The sequence below is a fragment of the Zootoca vivipara genome, chromosome W (genome assembly GCF_963506605.1).
Source record: "Zootoca vivipara chromosome W, rZooViv1.1, whole genome shotgun sequence".
Taxonomy (NCBI): Eukaryota; Metazoa; Chordata; class Lepidosauria; order Squamata; family Lacertidae; genus Zootoca; species Zootoca vivipara.
In genome coordinates, this window is record NC_083293.1 from 9,279,276 (window position 1) to 9,287,713 (window position 8,438).

Consider the following 8,438-nt stretch of genomic DNA (forward strand, 5'->3'; position numbering starts at 1 on the left):
CACTCAAGAAATAAGCACCTTTGTAAAATGAGCCATATTGACGCAAAACACGTTGTTGGAGTGTCAGAATGCATAGATAACAGACAAATAAGCGTTCTATAGGTTTATTTCGCTTAGTTGCTTACTCTTGAGTAGAACTGCATGTTCACTCCAGAAATAAGCACCTTTGTAAAATGAGCCAAGTGAAGCAAAACACATTGTTGGAGTGTCAGAATGCATAGAAAGAAGACAAATAAGCGTTCTATGGGTTCATTTCGCTTAGTTGCTTACTCTTGAGTAGAACTGCAAGTTCACTCAAGAAATAAGCACCCTTGTAAAATGAGCCAAATTGAAGCAAAACACATTGTTGGGGTGTCAGAAAGCATAGAATAATAATAATAATAATAATAATAATAATAATAATAATAATAATAATAATTTATTATTATTTATACCCCGCCCATCTGGCCGGGTTCCCCCAGCCACTCTGGGCGGCTTCCAAAAAAACAAATTCTAAAATACAGAAATCCATCAAGCATTAAAAGCTTCATTAAACAGGGCTGCCTTGAGATGCCTTCTAAAGGTCTGGTAATTGTTCTCTTTGACCTCTAGTCAAGACAAATAAGCGTTCTATGGGTTCATTTCGCTTATTTGCTTACTCCTGAGTAGAAATGCATGTGCACGCCAAGAAATAAGCACCTTTGTAAAATGAGCCAAATTGACGCAAATCACATTGTTGGAGTGTCAGAAGGCATAGAAAGAAGACAAATAAGCGTTCTACAGGTTTATTTTGCTTAGTTGCTTACTCTTGAGTAGAACTTCATGTTCACTCAAGAAATAAGCACCCTTGTAAAATGAGCCAAATTGAAGCAAAACACATTGTTGGGGTGTCAGAATGCATAGAAAGAAGATAAATAAGCGTTCTATACGTTTATAAAGCTTATTTGCTTACTCTTGAGTAGAAATGCATGTGCACTCAAGAAATAAGCACCTTTGTAAAATGAGCCAAATTGACGCAAAACACATTGTTGGAGTGTCAGAATGCATAGAAAGAAGACAAATAAGCGTTCTATGGGTTCATTTCGCTTAGTTGCTTACTCTTGAGTAGAACTGCATGTTCACTCAAGAAATAAGCACCCTTGTAAAATGAGCCAAATTGAAGCAAAACACATTGTTGGGGTGTCAGAATGCATAGAAAGAAGACAAGTAAGCGTTCTATACGTTTATAAAGCTTATTTGCTTACTCTTGAGTAGAAATGCATGGGAACTCCAGAAATAAGCAACTTTCTAAAATGAGCCAAATTGAAGCAAAACATATTGGTGGAGTGTCAGAATGCATAGATAGAAGCCAAATAAGTGTTCTATAGGTTTATTTCGCTTAGTTGCTTACTCTAGAGTAGAACTGCATGTTCACTCAATAAATAAGCACCTTTGTAAAATGAGCCAAATTGAAGCAAAACACATTGTTGGAGTGTCAGAATGCATAGATAACAGACAAATAAGCGTTCTATAGGTTTATTTCGCTTAGTTGCTTACTCTTGAGTAGAACTGCATGTTCACTCCAGAAATAAGCACTTTTGTAAAAGGAGCCAAATTGAAGCAAAATATATTGGTGGAGTGTCAGAATGCATAGATAGAAGCCAAATAAGCGTTCTATAGGTTTATTTCGCTTAGTTGCTTACTCTTGAGTAGAACTGCAAGATCACTCAATAAATAAGCACCTTTGTAAAATGAGCAAAATTGAAGCAAAACACATTGTTGGAGTGTCAAAATGCATAGATAACAGACAAATAAGCGTTCTATAGGTTTATTTCGCTCAGTTGCTTACTCTTGAGTAGAACTGCATGTTCACTCCAGAAATAAACACTTTTGTAAAATGAGCCAAATTGAAGCAAAACATATTGGTGGAGTGTCAGAATGCATAGATAACAGACAAATAAGCGTTCTATAGGTTTATTTCGCTTAGTTGCTTACTCTTGAGTAGAACTGCATGTTCACTCCAGAAATAAGCACCTTTGTAAAATGAGCCAAATTGAAGCAAAACATATTGTTGGAATGTCAGAATGCATAGAAAGAAGACAAATAAGCGTTCTATGGGTTCATTTCGCTTAGTTGCTTACTCTTGAGTAGAACTGCATGTTCACTCAAGAAATAAGCACCCTTGTAAAATGAGCCAAATTGAAGCAAAACACATTGTTGGGGTGTCAGAATGCATAGAAAGAAGACAAATAAGCGTTCTATACGTTTGTAAAGCTTATTTGCTTACTCTTGAGTAGAAATGCATGTGCACTCAAGAAATAAGCACCTTTGTAAAATGAGCCAAATTGAAGCAAAACACATTGTTGGAGTGTCAGAATGCATAGAAAGAAGACAAATAAGCGTTCTATGGGTTCATTTCGCTTAGTTGCTTACTCTTGAGTAGAACTGCAACTTCACTCAAGAAATAAGCACCCTTGTAAAATGAGCCAAATTGAAGCAAAACACATTGTTGGGGTGTCAGAATGCATAGAAAGAAGACAAGTAAGCGTTCTATACGTTTATAAAGCTTATTTGCTTACTCTTGAGTAGAAATGCATGGGAACTCCAGAAATAAGCAACTTTCTAAAATGAGCCAAATTGAAGCAAAACATATTGGTGGAGTGTCAGAATGCATAGATAGAAGCCAAATAAGTGTTCTATAGGTTTATTTCGCTTAGTTGCTTACTCTAGAGTACAACTGCATGTTCACTCAATAAATAAGCACCTTTGTAAAATGAGCCAAATTGAAGCAAAACACATTGTTGGAGTGTCAGAATGCATAGATAACAGACAAATAAGCGTTCTATAGGTTTATTTCGCTTAGTTGCTTACTCTTGAGTAGAACTGCATGTTCACTCCAGAAATAAGCACTTTTGTAAAAGGAGCCAAATTGAAGCAAAATATATTGGTGGAGTGTCAGAATGCATAGATAGAAGCCAAATAAGCGTTCTATAGGTTTATTTCGCTTAGTTGCTTACTCTTGAGTAGAACTGCAAAATCACTCAATAAATAAGCACCTTTGTAAAATGAGCAAAATTGAAGCAAAACACATTGTTGGAGTGTCAAAATGCATAGATAACAGACAAATAAGCGTTCTATAGGTTTATTTCGCTCAGTTGCTTACTCTTGAGTAGAACTGCATGTTCACTCTAGAAATAAACACTTTTGTAAAATGAGCCAAATTGAAGCAAAACATATTGGTGGAGTGTCAGAATGCATAGATAACAGACAAATAAGCGTTCTATAGGTTTATTTCGCTTAGTTGCTTACTCTTGAGTAGAACTGCATGTTCGCTCCAGAAATAAGCACCTTTGTAAAATGAGCCAAATTGAAGCAAAACATATTGTTGGAATGTCAGAATGCATAGAAAGAAGACAAATAAGCGTTCTATGGGTTCATTTCGCTTAGTTGCTTACTCTTGAGTAGAACTGCATGTTCACTCAAGAAATAAGCACCCTTGTAAAATGAGCCAAATTGAAGCAAAACACATTGTTGGGGTGTCAGAATGCATAGAAAGAAGACAAATAAGCGTTCTATACGTTTGTAAAGCTTATTTGCTTACTCTTGAGTAGAAATGCATGTGCACTGAAGAAATAAGCACCTTTGTAAAATGAGCCAAATTGATGCAAAACACATTGTTGGAGTGTCAGAATGCATAGAAAGAAGACAAATAAGCGTTCTATACGTTTATAAAGCTTATTTGCTTACTCTTGAGTAGAAATGCATGTGCACTCAAGAAATAAGCACCTTTGTAAAATGAGCCATATTGACGCAAAACACATTGTTGGAGTGTCAGAATGCATAGATAACAGACAAATAAGCGTTCTATAGGTTTATTTCGCTTAGTTGCTTACTCTTGAGTAGAACTGCATGTTCACTCCAGAAATAAGCACCTTTGTAAAATGAGCCAAATTGAAGCAAAACACATTGTTGGAGTGTCAGAATGCATAGAAAGAAGACAAATAAGCGTTCTATGGGTTCATTTCGCTTAGTTGCTTACTCTTGAGTAGAACTGCAAGTTCACTCAAGAAATAAGCACCCTTGTAAAATGAGCCAAATTGAAGCAAAACACATTGTTGGGGTGTCAGAAAGCATAGAATAATAATAATAATAATAATAATAATAATAATAATAATAATAATAATAATAATAATTTATTATTTATACCCCGCCCATCTGGCCGGGTTCCCCCAGCCACTCTGGGCGGCTTCCAAAAAAACAAATTCTAAAATACAGAAATCCATCAAGCATTAAAAGCTTCATTAAACAGGGCTGCCTTGAGATGCCTTCTAAAGGTCTGGTAATTGTTCTCTTTGACCTCTAGTCAAGACAAATAAGCGTTCTATGGGTTCATTTCGCTTATTTGCTTACTCCTGAGTAGAAATGCATGTGCACGCCAAGAAATAAGCACCTTTGTAAAATGAGCCAAATTGACGCAAAACACATTGTTGGAGTGTCAGAATGCATAGAAAGAAGACAAATAAGCGTTCTACAGGTTTATTTTGCTTAGTTGCTTACTCTTGAGTAGAACTGCATGTTCACTCAAGAAATAAGCACCCTTGTAAAATGAGCCAAATTGAAGCAAAACACATTGTTGGGGTGTCAGAATGCATAGAAAGAAGATAAATAAGCGTTCTATACGTTTATAAAGCTTATTTGCTTACTCTTGAGTATAAATGCATGGGCACTCCAGAAATAAGCAACTTTCTAAAATGAGCCAAATTGAAGCAAAACATATTGGTGGAGTGTCAGAATGCATAGATAGAAGCCAAATAAGCGTTCTATGGGTTTATTTCGCTTAGTTGCTTACTCTAGAGTAGAACTGCAAGTTCACTCAAGAAATAAGCACCCTTGTAAAATGAGCCAAATTGAAGCAAAACACATTGTTGGAGTGTCAGAATGCATAGATAACAGCCAAATAAGCGTTCTATAGGTTTATTTCGCTTAGTTGCTTACTCTTGAGTAGAACTGCATGTTCACTCCAGAAATAAGCACTTTTGTAAAATGAGCCAAATTGAAGCAAAACACATTGTTGGAGTGTCAGAATGCATAGATAACAGACAAATAAGCGTGCTATAGGTTTATTTCGCTCAGTTGCTTACTCTTGAGTAGAACTGCATGTTCACTCCAGAAATAAACACTTTTGTAAAATGAGCCAAATTGAAGCAAAACATATTGGTGGAGTGTCAGAATGCATAGATAACAGACAAATAAGCGTTCTATAGGTTTATTTCGCTTAGTTGCTTACTCTTGAGTAGAACTGCATGTTCACTCCAGAAATAAGCACCTTTGTAAAATGAGCCAAATTGAAGCAAAACATATTGTTGGAATGTCAGAATGCATAGAAAGAAGACAAATAAGCGTTCTATGGGTTCATTTCGCTTAGTTGCTTACTCTTGAGTAGAACTGCATGTTCACTCAAGAAATAAGCACCCTTGTAAAATGAGCCAAATTGAAGCAAAACACATTGTTGGGGTGTCAGAATGCATAGAAAGAAGACAAATAAGCATTCTATACGTTTGTAAAGCTTATTTGCTTACTCTTGAGTAGAAATGCATGTGCACTCAAGAAATAAGCACCTTTGTAAAATGAGCCAAATTGATGCAAAACACATTGTTGGAGTGTCAGAATGCATAGAAAGAAGACAAATAAGCGTCCTATGGGTTCATTCCGCTTAGTTGCTTACTCTTGAGTAGAACTGCATGTTCACTCAAGAAATAAGCACCCTTGTAAAATGAGCCAAATTGAAGCAAAACACATTGTTGGGGTGTCAGAATGCATAGAAAGAAGACAAATAAGTGTTCTATACGTTTAGAAAGCTTATTTGCTTACTCTTGAGTAGAAATGCACGTGCACTCCAGAAATAAGCAACTTTCTAAAATGAGCCAAATTGAAGCAAAACATATTGGTGGAGTGTCAGAATGCATAGATAGAAGCCAAATAAGCGTTCTATAGGTTTATGTCGCTTAGTTGCTTACTCTAGAGTAGAACTGCATGTTCACTCCAGAAATAAGCACTTTTGTAAAATGAGCCAAATTGAAGCAAAACATATTGGTGGAGTGTCAGAATGCATAGATAGAAGACAAATAAGCGTTCAATGGGTTCATTTCGCTTAGTTGCTTACTCCTGAGTAAAATTCATGTGCACGCCAAGAAATAAGCACCTTTGTAAAATGAGCCAAATTGAAGCAAAACACATTGCTGGAGTGTCAGAATGCATAGATAGAAGACAAATAAGCGTTCTATGGGTTCATTTCGCTTATTTGCTTACTCCTGAGTAGAAATGCATGTGCACGCCAAGAAATAAGCACCTTTGTAAAATGAGCCAAATTGAAGCAAAACACATTGTTGGAGTGTCAGAATGCATAGGTAGAAGACAAATAAGCGTTCTATAGGTTTATTTCGCTCAGTTGCTTACTCTTGAGTAGAACTGCATGTTAACTCCAGAAATAAGCACCTTTGTAAAATGAGCCAAATTGAAGCAAAACACATTGTTGGAGTGTCAGAATGCATAGATATCAGACAAATAAGCGTTCTATGGGTTTATTTCGCTCAGTTGCTTACTCTTGAGTAGAACTGCATGTTCACTCCAGAAATAAGCACTTTTGTAAAATGAGCCAAATTGAAGCAAAACATATTGGTGGAGTGTCAGAATGCATAGACAGAAGCCAAATAAGCGTTCTATAGGTTTATTTCGCTTAGTTGCTTACTCTTGAGTAGAACTACAAGTTCACGCCAGAAATAAGCACCTTTGTAAAATTAGCCAAACTGAAGCAAAACACATTGTTGGAGTGTCAGAATGCATAGATAACAGACAAATAAGCGTTCTATAGGTTTATTTCGCTTAGTTGCATACTCTTGAGTCGAACTGCATGTTCACTCCAGAAATAAGCACCTTTGTAAAATGAGCCAAATTGAAGCAAAACACATTGTTGGAGTGTCAGAATGCATAGAAAGAAGGCAAATAAGCGTTCTATGGGTTCATTTCGCTTAGTTGCTTACTCTTGAGTAGAACTGCAAGTTCACTCCAGAAATAAGCACCTTTGTAAAATGAGCCAAATTGAAGCAAAAAACATTGTTGGAGTGTCAGAATGCATAGATAGCAGACAAATAAGCGTTCTATGGGTTCATTTCGCTTATTTGCTTACTCCTGAGTAGAAATGCATGTGCACGCCAAGAAATAAGCACCTTTGTAAAATGAGCCAAATTGAAGCAAAACAGATTGTTGGAGTGTCAGAATGCATAGATAACAGACAAATAAGCGTTCTATAGGTTCATTCCGCTTAGTTGCTTACTCTTGAGTAGAACTGCATGTTCACTCAAGAAATAAGCACCCTTGTAAAATGAGCCAAATTGAAGCAAAACACATTGTTGGGGTGTCAGAATGCATAGAAAGAAGACAAATAAGTGTTCTATACGTTTAGAAAGCTGATTTGCTTACTCTTGAGTAGAAATGCACGTGCACTCCAGAAATAAGCAACTTTCTAAAATGAGCCAAATTGAAGCAAAACATATTGGTGGAGTGTCAGAATGCATAGATAGAAGCCAAATAAGCGTTCTATAGGTTTATGTCGCTTAGTTGCTTACTCTAGAGTAGAACTGCATGTTCACTCCAGAAATAAGCACTTTTGTAAAATGAGCCAAATTGAAGCAAAACATATTGGTGGAGTGTCAGAATGCATAGATAGAAGACAAATAAGCGTTCAATGGGTTCATTTCGCTTAGTTGCTTACTCCTGAGTAGAAATGCATGTGCACGCCAAGAAATAAGCACCTTTGTAAAATGAGCCAAATTGAAGCAAAACACATTGCTGGAGTGTCAGAATGCATAGATAGAAGACAAATAAGCGTTCTATGGGTTCATTTCGCTTATTTGCTTACTCCTGAGTAGAAATGCATGTGCACGCCAAGAAATAAGCACCTTTGTAAAATGAGCCAAATTGAAGCAAAACACATTGTTGGAGTGTCAGAATGCATAGGTAGAAGACAAATAAGCGTTCTATAGGTTTATTTCGCTCAGTTGCTTACTCTTGAGTAGAACTGCATGTTCACTCCAGAAATAAGCACCTTTGTAAAATGAGCCAAATTGAAGCAAAACACATTGTTGGAGTGTCAGAATGCATAGATAACAGACAAATAAGCGTTCTATAGGTTTATTTCGCTTAGTTGCTTACTCTTGAGTAGAACTGCATGTTCACTCCAGAAATAAGCACCTTTGTAAAATGAGCCAAATTGAAGCAAAACACATTGTTGGAGTGTCAGAATGCATAGAAAGAAGACAAATAAGCGTTCTATGGGTTTATTTCGCTCAGTTGCTTACTCTTGAGTAGAACTGCATGTTCACTCCAGAAATAAGCAACTTTCTAAAATGAGCCAAATTGAAGCAAAACACATTGTTGGAGTGTCAGAATGCATAGATAGAAGCCAAATAAGCGTTCTATAG

At 36.5% G+C, this 8,438-nt stretch overlaps 1 long non-coding RNA gene across 1 annotated transcript in view; it reads left to right on the forward strand.

The window, feature by feature from the left end:
• Positions 1-8,438, forward strand: part of LOC132591448 (uncharacterized) — a 136,821-nt gene that overhangs the window by 78,754 nt on the left and 49,629 nt on the right. The window lies entirely within an intron of this gene.